This window comes from Lynx canadensis, chromosome C2, assembly GCF_007474595.2.
Source record: "Lynx canadensis isolate LIC74 chromosome C2, mLynCan4.pri.v2, whole genome shotgun sequence".
Classification (NCBI taxonomy): domain Eukaryota; kingdom Metazoa; phylum Chordata; class Mammalia; order Carnivora; family Felidae; genus Lynx; species Lynx canadensis.
The window spans coordinates 83,017,025-83,033,985 of record NC_044311.2 but is presented as its reverse complement, the minus strand read 5'-3'; the positions used below and the strand labels follow the sequence as shown (position 1 = coordinate 83,033,985).

General features: G+C 36.7%; 1 protein-coding gene across 2 annotated transcripts in view; it reads left to right on the top strand.

Moving 5' to 3' along the window:
• The window catches only part of LOC115523328 (fibroblast growth factor 12), a 513,840-nt gene that overhangs the window by 475,535 nt on the left and 21,344 nt on the right, over positions 1 to 16,961 (top strand). The window lies entirely within an intron of this gene.

The following is a 16,961-nucleotide window of genomic DNA, read 5'->3' as shown; positions in this document are numbered from 1 at the left end:
ACCTTGGACTTCAGAGAAAAGCATTAAGTGAACCAGGCCCCTTACTTTTCATTTCTCTTTAGTGGTAAATGTGTTTACTTTGAATTATCCTTCTGAAGGCTCATCATCACAGCAAGGTGCATTGCAGAAAAGATATTTATAAAAAAAAACAAAACTATAAGTCTAGCTTTTCAATTCTATCGTAACTATTTGTCTAGCAGATTACTCTTTAGGCTGTCAAAATAAAAGTGACTGGTGTGACTGTATGTGTGGGCTTGATTGAGACTGAACAGAGCACACCTGTGAAATGTGGTTTTATAGCAATGCCAGGGATAGAATATCAGGTCTCAGTCTGCTCACACCTGCTAGGTGCCTGCATGATACCAGGATTCTTTCTATTTGCTTTTTTTTTTAATCTTAAATTCCTTCTAGATTAATAAAAGGTTTTGTGATGTGTGCAATACCTTACAACAACATCCCAGCAATCCTGCCTTACAGGTGTTCTGCAGCCACAGTGCCTCCCAGCCCACATTTCTCATTCATTGACCATAACAGTAGTTCCTCACTGAGAAATGTTCCAGTCACTGAGTGTTGTAATCACTGCCAGGAAGATATTTAAATGAAAGTGTAATTTAAACCCAATGAACAAGCAACACAAGCAAATCCTGGGGTTATTTCTTCCAGTGACAGTGGGAATATTTATGTAGCCTGCCTAGAGTGACTCATTAGCCCAATAAAAGCCCTTTACTGCATATTCACAGGTGAATGTCCACCATTCTCTGGAGCCCACAGTGTTCTTGGCAGCTTTGATTGAAATTTGAATAGTATTGCCGGAGAATTTTGGGGTTTTCTGGATGTTGGGATTGATCCAAGTCATGGAAAGGCTGAAAAGTGAAAGTAGAGTCCAAATAAGGACAATGATTTTTATTTAATGTATATTCCTTGTACTAAGACTCAAGGTTATCCTGGCACTGTAATCACTGGGACATGAAAGATGGGGGAAGGAATCCTGTTTATCCTCCTCCACTCAACTAGTCCATTTGGATGGTGGCTTTAATGGGAGCTTCGTTGATCCTCTTCCTTCAGTAACTTTTCACAGGAAGTACACCATTTCTTGGTATAGGATTGGGTGTTCTTAGAGTATATCCTTGTAGTCATGAGGCTTTCGTTTGTTGTGTGAGCCAGGGTAAGTAGATTTCAATTTCAGAGGCTAAGTTTTATCACATTTAAAATGGAACATTTTAGGGGCCTCTGGGAGGCTCAGTCGCTTAAGCGTCCGACTCTTGATTTCAGGTCAGGTAATGATCTCACCGTCATGGGATTGAGCCCCGAGTCAGGCTCTGCACTGAACAAGGAGCCTCTTGGGATTCTCTCTCTTCCTCTCTCTCTGCCCCTCCCCCACTCATGTGCTCGCATGCAATTGCACGCATGCTCGCTCTCTCTCAAAATAAATAAACTTAAAAAAATAGAACTATTTTAAATGCAGCTGTACTCTATATTAGAGGTCTGAAAGCCATATTTAGCTAGTAGGTTAATTTTACTTGACCAACAGCTTTTTCCTCTCTTAATTTATTTTTTATAGTGGTAATACATTCACAGAGCAAAGCAAATCTATTTCTTACAGCTTTATTCTCCAACTTCCCAGATCCCTTCCCAGGAGACAAAATACCAACACAAGCTTCTTGTGTATCCTTCAAGAGACTTCTAAGCACAATACAAGCAAAACCTACTTGTGCATATGTGCATATATATACATATTTAACACAAATGGTAGCATGTACAAATGCATACATGCATTTTATATGTAGGCACACACACATAGATTGCTGCTTTTATTTAACAGTGCATTGTAAAGATCTTTCCATAGCCATACATAATGAGCTGCTTTATTGTCTTCAGCTGGTATATAATATCCCATTGTGTGGACGTGCCAGAATTTATCTAATCCTCTATTGAAGGACATTTGATTGTTTCTGTTATTTTGATATTGCAAGCACCTTTATTATGAGTATAATGTTGAACATACTCCATTTTGTACACAAGCCACTATATCTGCAGGTCAAATTTCCAAAAGTGGGTCAATGGGTGTTTGCATTATAATATGAGAATTTATTTGCATTCCCTAATGGCACTCCTTTGGCTGCATCCCACAAATTTTGATGTTTTGTGTTTCATTATTATTCAGCTAAAACTATTTTGAATATCCTTTGTGATTTCTTTCTTGACCCATGGATTCTATATAAATCTGTTGTTTAGTTCCAAATATGCAAGGCCCTTGAAGATATTTATTTTATTAATTTTCTAATTTAATTTTGTTGTCAGTGAACATACCCTGTAAGATATCAGTCTTTTGACTTTTTATATGGGCTAGCATTTTATCTTGGTGAACGTACCATGTGAACTCACATAAATATTCATTTCGCTTTTGTTCGGTAATGTGTTCTACAGTATTAATTAGGTCAGGTTGTTTGAAGTATTCTGATTTTCTAGATCTCTACTGAGTTTTGCCATGTGTTCTAACAATTATTGAGAGAAGATTATTAAGGTCTGTAGTTATGATTGTGGATTTATTTGTTGGCTTCTTTCAGTTCTGTCACTTTTGTATATTTTGAAGTACTATTATTAGGCACATATATAAGTAAGATTATTGTGTCTAAGTCCTGATGCACTGACCCCCAGTTGTTATGGAATATTCCCTTTTACCTCTGACAATACTCCTTGTCTTGAAGTATCCTTTGTCTGATATTAATATAGCCATATCTGCTTTCTTATGCTTACTATTATTGTATATATCATCTCTATATTTTTATTTTCAACCTCTATGAGACCTAAGGATATCACTTGCAGACAGAATATTGTCTAGTTTTACATTTTTGTTTGGTCTTGCCTTTTCATTGCAGTGTTTACTTTGTTTACATTGAAAGTGATACTTGATATGGTTGGCTTTAAATCTACCATTTGCTATTTGTTTTCTATTTATCTCATCTGATTTTTGTTTTTCCATTTCTCTTATTATTTCTTTTCAATTAGTGTGTTTCATGTTCCATTTAAATCCTTATATTGGCTTCTTAGTTCTACCGTTTTTGGTATTATAATTATAGTTTTTGCTCTAGAGAGTATAATAGAGATTCTTACTGAATTACAGCCTACTTAGATTGATAATACGACACTTGACATAAAATATAAGAACTATATTCGTGAGTTTGAGCCCCACGTCAGGCTCTGCGCTGACAACACAGAGCCTACTTGGGATTCTTTCTCCCTCTCTCTCTGCCCCTCTCCCACTCGCGCATGTGCACACACATACTTTCTCTCTCAAAATAAATACACTTTTAAAAATATATAAGAACCATAAAACAATGTATTTTAACTAAACCCCTGTCTGTTCTACAATGTCATCACACACACACACACACACACACACACTCACACTTACATTAGAACCCTTTCAGTGCAATTTTTTTAATTGAAAGGAGAAAAAGTATATTCTTTCATATTTGTCAACATATTTATGATTTCCAGTGCTATTTATCCCTTCCTATATAACCTAGTTACTATCTGGCATCCTTCAGTATGAATAACAACTTTAAGCATTTATTATAATTCAAGTCTGATGGGGGGGTGGGAGGGAGGGGAGGGTGGGTGATGGGTATTGAGGAGGGCACCTTTTGGGATGAGCACTGGGTGTTGTATGGAAACCAATTTGTCAATAAATTTCATAAAAAAATAAAAATAAAAAAAATAAACATTATAATTCAAGTCTGATGGAAGTGAATTTACTTTTTTTATCTGAAAATATTTTTACTTTACCTTACTGATTTCGAAGGATATGCGCACTGGATGAGTTCAGTTTGCTTTTTATTTTAGCACTTTAATGACTTCATCTCATTATCTTCTACTTCCCATTGTTTAGTGGTGCTTGATGTGTCCTTTTCCCTTATTTGCTTCATTTTAATTTTTTTTCTGTATTTTTCATGAGTTTGGTTATAAAGTACCTGACTATGGTTTTGATGTATTTATCCTGCTTTGGATTTGCTTAGCTTCTTCAATTTAGATCTATAGGAATTTTTATATTTACTGTATTTGGTAAATTTTAACCATATTTATTCATTGTTTATGCTTTATTCTACTTCTTTTGTGTCCGAATAGGTTAGACTATTTGATATTGTCAACAGATTGCTGAGTGTGTGTGTGTGTGTGTGTGTGTGTGCACGCGTGCACATGCGCTTATGTGTGTGTTTAAATCTTCATTTAGCTGTGTAATTTAGTCTGGATAATTTTAATTACTCTGTCTTCAAGTTCATTGATGCTTTCATTTGCCAGTTTCCAGTTTGTTAATAAGTACCTCCAATATTTTTTTTACCTCAAATATTGACCTTTTCAGTTCTAACACTTTCATTCGGTTCTTTTTTCTATCATTTCCTTTTTTATTCTGCTGATATATCTTATTTGTTTACTCATCATGTCCTTATTTATCTTTAAGTCCTATAGCATTTACAGGAGCTATTTTATTTTTTATTTTTTTAGTTTTTAAGAGACAGCAAGCAGGGGAGAGGGGCAGAGGGAACGAGAGAGAGAATCTCAAGTAGGCTTCATATTCAACGTGGGATCCAACACGGGGCTTGATTCCCTGGGATCATGACCTGAGCAAAAATGAAGACTTGGATACTCAACTGACTGAGCCACCCAGATGCCCCATAGGAACTGTTTTAAAGTCCTTGACTATTAAAGACTGGATCATCTGGATCATCTTATTTTTTTTCTTTATTGAAATTCTTAATTGGCTGATTGTGGGTTACATTGTCTTGCTTATATCCATGTTTTATAATTTGTATAATTGTATATTAGACATTTTTATGATATGTTGTAGACTGCATTGCATTATCTTTTGATAAAGATTGTGTGTTTATTTCCTGGCATTTAGATAAATAACTAGTAGATATTCTTGATCTTGGTGTGTGTGTGTGTGTGTGTGTGTGTATGTGTGTGTGTGTGCGTGTGTGTGTGTGCGCGCGTGTTTAGGTCTTGGTTATTTTGTTTCTATCTTTAATCTGGGAGGGTGCAGGGGGACCCTATTTACAATGTGATCATTAAACTGTGACTTTTCTGAGGTCTCCTGTGAATGTCCATTATCAAGGTCTCTGCTTTCTGGCTTGTCTAGAAGTTCAGCATATCCCAGCCCTGCATAACCTCTTGTATCTCTATTCATCCATAAGCCCATCCATAAGCCCAGGATCCTCAGGAAATTCCCACGTAATCTCCTGACCTCCATTTTAACAGGTTCCTTTTCTCTGGCTCCTTGCTCTACAAATTCAAGTCCTTTTAGCTGTCCTAAACTCCAATTTCTGTCTCCAGTTCAAAATAACCACAGTGCAATATTTCAGCTTTATCTCTTCATTCTAGTGTTGAAAGGTACCCCTTGTAGAAAGCCAGGATTAATGTAGTACTTTCTTCATATATTTCCCTTCTCTCAAAGATCAAATCCAGCAATTCCAGTTGACAGATTCCTGGAAACTGTTGCCTCATATACTTGTCCAATATTCGTAATGGATACATCAGGAAGTTAAGTTTCATACTGGATATTATGACTTCATAAAAGTTGAAACCTAGAGTTTTAAAAATTGGAAAATTTCATGTAAAAATATATTTCCAATCTTACTTGATAATTTCTGGGGCCCTTTAGAATATTCAAATGACTTCCCAAAAGTATAATAATGGTTTTATTTAAATATGGGAATTTGGGGGCACCTAGGGGGCTCAGTTGGTTAAACATCCGACTCTTGATTTCAACTCAGGTCATGTTCTCATGGATCTTGGGTTTGAGCCCCACATCAGGCTCCATGCTGACAGAGCAGAGCCTTCTTTGGATTCTCTCTCTCCTTTTCTCTCTCTGCCCCTCACCCGCTCGCATACATTCTCTCTCTTTCTCAAAATAAATAAATAAACTTTGAATATGGGAATTTGAAAATATCCCCACTTTCGTCTTTACCCCCAGAAAGGAAAACAGAAGCTGAGACACCAGAGGCATGCTTCATCTTTCATGTATCTGCTGAGGGTATTCAATGTACTTGCCTTGATTTTCAAACTCATAAGTATGTACTGTATACATACTTCACAGCAACAATGGTGTTTTTAATGGAGAATTGCACTGTTCCCTCAATGTCTGCTCTCTTGTCTCTAGAATGTTCAGAATCCTAGAAGTAATTTTGGTGATAACAGTTAATTGTAATATGATATATCCTCTTATTCACTGGCCTTCTCCAATTGCTCATTCCCATACTCACAAGCTTTTGGCTAGAGGCCAAGTCAAATGGCTGTGTGGTATTATGCCTCATTAGGAGATGTTAAGAATCTGAAAGTTACCACATCACTTATCTCAGATTGATAAAAACATCCTCTACCCAGAAAAGAGAAATAGCCAGATTTATCTGTGTACTCTGTTTAACCTTGATTAGCCTGTTAACAGGCAAAAGAAACTCGACACATTATTTGAATTCCACAAGTAGAGTGACTTTTCTCAATCTTTTGCTCAGGCTAACGCTTCTCATTTGTGATATCAGATATCACCTAAAAAAGTATATCTAGAAGTACATAAAGTGAGTGATATGCCAAGGGCTACTTAAAGCACACCTTTACTGTCTTAATTATTCAACCTTATAGTGAAGGTATGATTAGTATTAATTTACAGATAATAAAACTGAGCTTCAGAAAAATAAAATAACTTGTCCAAGTTAAGAAATTGGGGATTTGAATCTTTATGTCTGCTTCCAAAATTGTTTCTAATATACCAGTTTTCATCATTTTATGATGATATAAATTTACCTTGTTGTCCTGTAAGATATTGCAGGGACTATGTTAACAAAGAAGCTTTATTTTTAGAGAAATTAGCTCAGTTTTCCAGTAAAAATTATCTCAAAAGTGTATAGATAAAGATTCCATATCTGTTGAGGTTTTTTTTTTAAGTTATACAATTAGATTTGTTCTAGTCAAAGCAATTCAGTTTAAAAAAATGCTTCATTTGAGATAATGTATTTTAACATTTTCTTTGCCTCTTGTCAGGATAGAAAACAAAAGTTCTCTTGCTTGACTTAATATCATTATGTCTGACAATGCACTTGGCAAAGCAGCTGCTAATACACCAAGAATCTTAAAATTCTATACATCTAAAAGCCATTAAGAAAGTTAGCCAACCAGGAGCTTCACATCCAAATATTCAAAGGAAGTATCTACCTCTGGAGTTATAACCAAAGGAAGTATCTACCTCTGGAGTTGTTGGACATAAATTGTGTTGCAAGAATCATCATGTTTTTTAATGTCTTTCTTCCTTCTATACAACCTAGTAAAAAGCACAGCAAATAAGGGAGATGCTTTTGTACATTAAAAAGAGTTTAGATTTTGGTTTCTAATTGGAATGGAAAAAAAAAAACAAAATGAGAAGGCCCTTTGTATTTAGTATGTTTCAAATATTAGTAATTTTTACATATCATAAAGTCATTAGTCATAACTACTTATATAATAGGCAGGTTTTTTTCCTCTGATTACATTTCCTATTATGTTTTCTTAATAGTGATATAGTACCACAATTTTTGGTAGATAAGCACTGTTTTTAAATACCAATATTTTATGCAGACTCCTTAATTTCAAGAAATTATTTAACTATTGAATATGAATGCTAAAGCTATGGGAAGTTTAAATCAAAAGGGACATTGGAGATCACTTAGTCCAACAAAATTCTCTTTATGCTTAGGGGAACAGGGAATTTAAGACAAAGTGATCTTCCAAATTTGAACACAAATTACACATATACAGGAATAAAAATCTAGGTTTCATGAAGTTTTTTTTTCCAGCAAATTATTTTGATTCAGAGTAGATTGTTTTTAATTCCATCAACTATGGAGAATATGAAGGAAATTAACAATCATGGTGCTTGCTTTCATGGAGCTTAATCCATATGTAATATCATGCCAACTAGTGTTAAGTTATGGAGGAAAAAACAGCAAGATAAAGGATTAGAAAGTGAGGAGGAGGTGCTGAATTATGCAAGGTAGTCAGGAGAGCTCTCTGAGATAGTCACATCTGAGCAGTGACCTGAATGAAATGAGAGATCAAGCCGTGTTAATGTGTTATTGAAGATGTTTTCAAAAACAGAGGATACCAATTGGGAAGGACTCGAAATGGGCTCTCCTTGTTGTTTTGAGAAATGGCAAGGAGACCAGTGGCTGCAGTGCTATGAATGTTCATTCATCCATTGCACATTCATCCCATGGAGCATGGTAGCTAAAGCAGTAAGGAGGAAATGGGAATCTATAAGGCACGAGATGAAGGTAAATTGTAATTGCACTGCCATTTAATTATATTAACCATACAGGATTATTCAAGTCGTCTTCCTGCTTCAGTTGGGAAGCATACATTTTGCAAGTAAAGCTACTAGGAGGAAAAGCAGTTGTGAGTGATATCGCTCTAAAATGTAGTGACTTTTAAGGTTATGGTGTCAAGTCTTCTATGTAAAATAAGTACTTTCAAATGATTGTGTAGGTCTTTATAGGTATCAGAGAGCTTGCACATGTGTTATGTAATTTGATCATTATAGCTCCATGAGTCTGTAGCAAATGTATCTTCAGTTCATAGTAGAGGAAGTTGAGGTTCAGACAGGTTAACTGATTTGCCAAAGGTTAGTTTGACAATGTGGAAAATTGTTTAGTGGATAATAAGCCAGAAATTTAGAGAATCCAAATGATTTTGCAGAGAATATTTACTGCGCATTTCTTCACGTGTTATGAGTAATAGTATTTTTCTATTCTGTTCATTTTATATTTATTATTATTATTATCATAAGAACTTGCAAATGGTTACTTTGAACCTGGGCAGTTTTACAAGCAGTATTTAAATAAAACATGTAAGTATGTGCATTATATAATGGCCTATAATAAAAAGTGCAAAGTAGAATAAGTGAGTTGGAGGGAAAACATTTTTTCTTGAATAAATTACATGATCCCAAAGTGTTATTTTTTCATCTTGAACAAAATTTGTCCACAACCTATGAATGAATGATTGTTATTGGTATAAAATTGTCATGCATTATATGTTAGCTAATTATGTGGAAAAAACTTGATTTTGAAAGAGGGCAAAGTTTTAGGAAAGTAACATTTGTCATTTTACTTAATCTTTGCCACATTTTTACCCTTCTATAGCTTTTTTATTAACAAATAACATACATGGGGCACATGGGTGGCACAGTCCGGTTAGGCAACCGACTTTGGCTCAGGTCATGATCTCACGGTTCGTGGGTTTGAGCCCTGCATCGGGCTCTGTGCTGACAGCCTGCTTCAGATTCTGTGTCTCCCTCTCTCTCTGCCCCTCCTCTGCTCACACACTGTCAATCTCTCTCTCTCTGTCAAAAATAAACATTTAAAAAATCAAAAAAGAAAACAAATAACATACATGGAGAGTGTGCAAATTATAACAGAGCTCAATTAATTTTCCTAAAGTGAACACACTCATGTAACCAGCTCCCAGACCAAGAGGTAGGCCATTCCCAACATCCCAGAGTCCTCCCTCTCCTTCATTCCAGTAACTACCCTCGCTGAACACTATCCTGTGTTCTATCACAATATATTAGTTTCACCTGCTTTTGAGCTTTATGTAAATAGAATCATACAGTGTGTGTAGCAGTTATTTTTGTTTGGCTTCTTTTGCTCCACATGATGATGGTGAGAATCATCCATATTACTGCTTACAGTTGTATTTTGTTTATTCTCACTGTTTTGCAGTATTTTGTGATTATCTGAATGTACTACATATCCATTCTGCTATTGATGGCCATTTGGGTTGTTTTCATTTGGGGACTATTATAAATAGTGTTTCTATGAGCATTCTTGTATATGTCTTCTGGGAGAGAGAGAGAGAGCAAGAGAGAGAGAGGTTTCATTGGTGTATAAATCCAGGAATAGAATTACTGGATCATAGGATATACTTATATTTACAAACACCGCCCAGTTTCCAAAATGTTTTTTTTACCAATTTATTCTCCTATCATTTATGTATAAGAAGTCCACGTGTTCCACATCTTTGTCAACACTTGGCATTATCTATCTTTTTATTTCAGTTGTGTTTGAATATAACCCATGCTGGATTTTTTTCCAGCTTTTTTGAGGTACAATTGACAATTGAGAATGTATATAAGATTGTGAGATATTCACGACAAGTAAGCTAATTAACATATCCATCACCTTGCATAACATCTGTTTTCTTTCTTTCTTTCTTTCTTTCTTTCTTTCTTTCTTTCTTTGTGTGTGTGGTTCTAACACTACTTTATGGTCCAACAACAGTCCTACTAGGGAATATATCCAAAGGAAATGAAATCAGGATCTTCAAGAAATATCTATATATCCATCTTCATTTTAGCATTTTTCACAATAGCCAAGTTAGGGAAACAACCTTAGTATCTGTTGGTGGTTGACAGGTAAAGAAAACTGGCACTAATACATATATAGCAGGATGTTACTCAGCCTTAAAAAAAATCCTGCCATTTGCAAAATCATAGATGAAGCTGGTGGACATTAAATTAAGTGAAATAAACTATATGCAAAAAGATAAGCTCTGCTTAATCTTAGTTATGTGTGGAATTTTGTGTTTGTTTTTTTTTATTTTTTTAAATATGAAATTTATTGTCAAATTGGTTTCCATACAACACCCAGTGCTCATCCCAACAAGTGCCCTCCTCAATACCCATCACCCACCGTCCCCTCCCTCCCACTCCCCATCAACCCTCAGTTTATTCTGTTTTTAAGAGACTCTTATGTTTTGGCTCCCTCCCTCTCTAACCTCTTTTTTTTCCCCCTTCCTCTCCCCCATGATGTTCTGCTAAGTTTCTCAGGATCCACATAAGAGTGAAAGCATATGGTATCTGTCTTTCTCTGTATGACTTATTTCACTTAGCATAACACTCTCCAGTTCCATCCACATTGCTACAAAAGGCCATATTTCATTCTTTCTCATTGCCATGTAGTATTCCATTGTGTATATAAACCACAACTTCTGTATCCATTCATCAGTTGATGGACATTTAGGCTCTTTCCACAATTTGGCTATTGTTGAAAGTGCTGCTATAAACATTGGGGTACAAGTGCCCCTATGCATCAGTACTCCTGTATCCCTTGGGTAAATTCCTAGCAGTGCTATTGCTGGGTCATAGGGTAGATCTATTTTTAATTTTTGAGGAACCTTCACACTGTTTTCCAGAGTGGCTGTACCAGTTTGCATTCCCACCAACAGTGCAAGAGGGTTCCCATTTCTCCATATCCTCTCCAGCATCTATAGTCTCCTGACTTGTTCATTTTAGCCTATATGTGGAATTTTGAATAAACTTGTAGAAGCAGAAAGTATAATCATGGATACAGGGGCTGGGAAGAGAAATGGGGACATGTTGGTCAAGGGGTTGAAAATTTTAGTTATACAAGATGAATAAGTTCTGGAGAGCTAATGTACAACCATGTGACTCAAGTCAACAATATTGTTTTCTATAGTTGAAATTTACTAAAAATGCAGATCTTAAGTGTCTTTACCAAATGTTTTAATATGATAATTATTGCCCCACTTTATTCATGGTAAAACAAAGATTTATCAGGGCACCTGGGTGGCTCAGGCGGTTGAGCGTCTGACTTTGGATCAGGTCATGATCTCACAGTCCGTAAGTTCGAGCCCCGCGTCAGGCCCTGTGCTGACAGCTCAGAGCCTGGATCCTGCTTCTGATTCTGTGTCTCCCTCTCTCTCTGTGCCTCCCCCACTCATGCTCTGTCTCTCTCACTCTCAAAAATGAATAAATGTTACAAAAAATTTTAAAAAAACAAAGATTTATCAAAATTAAGTGGTATGCCCAAGACCATACAACTAGAGAAACAGAGTCAATACTGTCATTCAATTCCGTTTTATCACACAGTCTTTGCTGTTTCCTTAGAATATTTTTCTTTAATTCAACAAGAATAAATTGAATGCTGAATATGCTGGGCTTCATAATAAGCATTGATGAGGAACATGGTTTTGGAGCAAAGCTCAGAATGTCTAGGATAGGAACAAGAAAAAACACAATACAAGAGGCAAAGTGCATTAAATACTACAAAAAAAAAAGCAATTCTATAAGAAACTAAATGAGGGAAAGTTCACAGTTACCTATAATGACTGAGAAAAGCGTTTGTCATGGTTCCATTGGATAGAGAAATAGAACAACCTGAGCAAAGTACAATTTGAGGACAGGAAAGTATGGGCATGTCAAGGAATTTGGATATGATAAAAACACAATTGGCAATTATAGCCAACCATGAAAAAAATATAACATTTTAACCATCAAATATCCTCAGTTTCTGTCTCCTTGTTCCTCATGGTATTTATATATAAAGGAGGTGAGAGGGGTCATTCAAATGAAGGTGAGAGGGGCCAAGGCTGGCACAGTTACAGGCTGACCGAGGAGGAAAGGCCTCATCCTGGGTAATGGCAGATGCTAAGACTGGAGAGGAGAAGCGTGAATCTGTGCAGGATATCAATGCAGAGAAAAGAGTAAGGAAGAAATTCAGTATTGAAGAGGGATCAAGGTAGAGTATGAAACTATGAGATTGGGGATCAGAGAGAGAAATTGTATAGAGAATAGGTAAGAATCAAATGAAGTGGGGAGAGACTGAAAGGAATCCTGAACGGTTGGCCTGGGTTTAAGTGGTGTTCCAACATTCCTTGTTATCTGGATTGAAATGGGCAGGTATTCTTAATTTTTTAGGACAAGGCAAGAGTGAATAGGTATTTGAAATGTGAAATAGAACTGGTCACATAGTGGCTTGTACAATGCCAGAACAAAAACATCAGTTGTTTTTCGTTGCAAATTCTACTAAAAGAATGAGTGATCAAAAGTAATTTTGGAGCCCTATCAAAGGTCGTATTCATATTCCAGTGAAATCCAGGTCAGCTGAAGTTGAATACACTTAAGATTTGGAAAGATTTTGGGGCGCCTGGGTGGCTTGGTCGGTTGAGCGTCCGACTTCAGCTCAGGTCATGATCTCACAGTCTGTGAGTTCGGGCCCCACGTCGGGCTCTGTGCTGACAGCTCAGGGCCTGGAGCCTGTTTCAGATTCTGTGTCTCCCTCTCTCTCTGCTCCTCCCATGTTCATGCTCTGTCTCTCTCTGTCTCAAAAATAAATAAACGTTAAAAAAAAAAAAAAAAGATTTGGAAAGATTTTTTTAACTTTTTTTGTTTGTTTATTTTTGTAGGATTTGGAAAGGTTCTGTATAATAAATGTGGAAAATAAACATAAAAATAAAGCATTTCACATATCTATATACATGATGCACATGTGGAGATGTTTCTATTTCATCAACAAATATTTCTACAAGTCTTGCTATGTACCTACATTGAACTGATTGCTCAGGATAATAGATATGAACACAATTTATGAGATGCAATATGACTGTTTAATCTTTCAAAGATGGAAAAAATCCTCCTTTTTATACTTGTTCATTGCTCTGCTTTAATTAGATGCACTGGATTAAGGTAATCCAGGATTTTATCACCTTTAGCTCTGAAGTCTATTCGTCTCCACTACACATTAGATTTATTGTCGTTGTGAACCCACTTGCTTTTTAACCTCAGATCCTCTTCTGAATGTCTGTGACTGCCCGAGTGTTTGCTGAAAGCTTTAGCTAATGTTTTTAAAGTTTATTTGTTTATTTATTTTGAGAGAGACAGCAAGTGGGAGAGGGGCAGAGAGAGGGGGTCGGAGGATCTGAAGCGGGCTCTGTGCTGACAGCAGAGAGTGTGAGGCAGGGCTTGAACTCACAAACTTTGAAATCATGACCTGAGCCAATGTTAGACACTTAACAGAGGCCCCTAGATAATTTTTTTTAAACAAGTATGTATGTGTAATTTGTTTTAGCTATGGTGGAAGTAATATATGCAGAATAAAGCTTAACTTATAGCCTAGGGCCCTGGATGCTGCAGCAGATATAAACTTCTATGACAAAAACACAGAATTAAGTGTCTAGTTACATGATTGATTGTATTTTTCTTGCTATAAATAAAAACTGAAGAAGAATAATGAGTTGGAATTTTTGTAAATTCTGAAAGCTTACAACATGCTTCCACATCCTTTGTCTTACTTTCCTTAAAATAATTTATAGTTGCATATGTAAAATTCAAAGATTAATCACTTACCTAAAGTCTCACATCGAGTAGGTATGGATCCAGAAGCAAAATTCTGACTTTCTTATTCTAACTAGCTGGACATTTCATTTCTCATTACACAATTGGGGCACCTGGGTGGTTGGGTAGGTTAAGTGTCTGATTCTTGATTTCGGCTCAGATCATGATCTCACGGTGTGTGGGATGGGGCCCTGTATCAGGCTCTGCACTGAAAGTGTGGAACCTGCTTGGGATTCTCTCTCTGCCTCTCTCTGCCCCTCTCCCTCTCACACTCTCTGTCTCTCTGTCTCTCTCTCACTCTCTCAAAATAAACTTAAAAAAAACTAAAAGAATGATAATAGCAACTGTATTGTAAATTTTTAAATGTACAACTTCGTATTTATGTTGAAATTATATAAATAGCATAAAGGTTGCACTTAGAATGATTGTCCAAGTTTGCTCAGTGTTCTTGTTTCCCTCACTATTTCTAGAAGTGCCTACACTAAGCTTCTGACGTTTTTTTCCACCTGAAATGTTTTGCCCTAGCCAGGTATTAGTTGCCTTATTTCTGAACTCTGACTCTGTAGCCCCCTTGGAATGACATTAAATGTGATACTCCACTTGACTTTCCGTTTCTTTTTTTTAATGTTTGTTTTTGAGAGAGATAGAGAGATAAAGAGAGGGAGAGAGAGAGGGAGAGAGCACGAGAGGGGTAGGTGCAGAAAGAGAGATACACGCAGAATTTGAAGCAGGCTCCAGGCTCTGAGCTGTCAACATAGAGCCCGATATCGGGCTTGAACTCTTGAACTGTGAGATCATGACCTGAGCCGAAGTCGGATGCTTAACCAACTGATCCACCCCGGCACCCCGACTTTTCATCTCTCATTCGGACCTGAGTGCTGTGTCTGGGATCCCCCTTCACCAGCTCAGAAGTTCAAGACCCAGTCCCTGCCTAATGCTATTCCTGGCTCATGTTCCTGCCCAATATCCTGGACTTTCACTGTTTCAAGAACAGACTTTAAACAATTGCAAAACCAAACAGAAACCTCATAGTTCATCATTTACTCAGTCAAACTGTTATTGTTAATCATGTATACAAGACAATGTAGTAATTATCTTTGATGGAAGTGGGTTTTATGAGGTTGTATGATGGCTGGTCTCAAATCAGCAGCCATCACTTCTATCTAATCTAATATCAAGATATTTCCATCTCCCCCCAAAAAAGACAAAAACAAAACAAAAACAAACATACAAAATTCCTCTCTTCTCATTTACCTGACCCCCAGCTCTTGGCAACCACTAATCTAATTTTTTTGTGTCTGGATTTGCCTATTCTGGAAATTTCATATAAATGGAATCATACAACATATGGCCTGTTCTGTCAGCTTCTTTGACCTAGCATAATGTTTTTGAGGTTCATCCATATTGTCACATGAATCAGTACTCCACTCTTTTTCGTGGCTGAATAATATCCCATTGTATGGATGTACCACATCCTGTTTATCCATTCATTCATTGATAGATATTTGAGTTGCTTCCACATTATGCATAATGCTGCTGTGAAGATCTGTGTACCAGTTTCTGTGTAGACGTGAGTGTCCATCTCTCCTAGATATGTACCTAGAAGTAGAATGGCTGGATCATATGGTGATTGCATGCTTAACTTTTTTGCAGACCTGCCAAACTGATTTCCACAGCTGCTGCATTGTTTGCATCCCCACCAGCAGTAGATGAGGGCTGTAGTTTCTTCACATCCTCACCAGTACTTTTTATGATCCATCTTTTTTATTACAGCCATTGTAGCAGATGTGAAGTGGTCTTTGTCTTTCGTTTCTCTGATTCTTAAGCCAGTACGTTTACTTAAAATTGAGAGTGTCCTGGGGCGCCTGGGTGGCGCAGTCGGTTAAGCGTCCTACTTCAGCCAGGTCACGATCTCGCGGTCCGTGAGTTCGAGCCCCGCGTCGGGCTCTGGGCTGATGGCTCAGAGCCTGGAGCCTGTTTCCGATTCTGTGTCCCCCTCTCTCTCTGCCCCTCGCCCGTTCATGCTCTGTCTCTCTCTGTCCCAAAAATAAATAAACTTTGAAAAAAAAATTAAAAAAAAAAATTGAGAGTGTCCTATGGCATTATAGTGTTATTATCAATATAGTATAAATAGATATGCATATAAATATTATAAATATATGTCAATAATATATATCTATCTATATTATGTATGTGTAGATTACACATATACACATACATAATGTTTACAACCACCTTTCCATTTCCCTTCCCATCTTTGTAGTCTCACTTTTTTGCTCTGTAATTTTAGAACCATTTTAAATTAAGAAAGTGTCTTAACCATTGTCTTTTTTGTCACTGAAGGCCTTCACCAGCACCCATCGACATGTCACTGTAGTTTTCTGCAAAGGAAGCTAGGGGACTAGTCTATCACCTAGAAGGACATGATTTCACGCAGCTTTAGTCCCACATATTCCTCAGTCACTTAACTACAGGTGTAACTGCATGAAACCATTGGGGCCTTACACTTAAAGGGTTACAAGGAAGAGATTCTTCCAGCACATCACAAAGGCAGCAGGGATGATTGTGAATCTGTTTTGCATATAGGATTCTTATTTACATATAGCTAAAGAAGATGTTAGCACAATTGTTTTTCTTCTGCTTATATTAGAAGGGGAGGAATTTCTTCTCTCCATAGAATATATTTTGTCCATTTGACATGTTAGGATTTGATTTTATTGTATTGGTTATAAAATTTCATTGTAAGTCACTAAACAAGACTCGGGCAGAAAAGGTGATTTTGAGAGGCAGCGATTCTAAA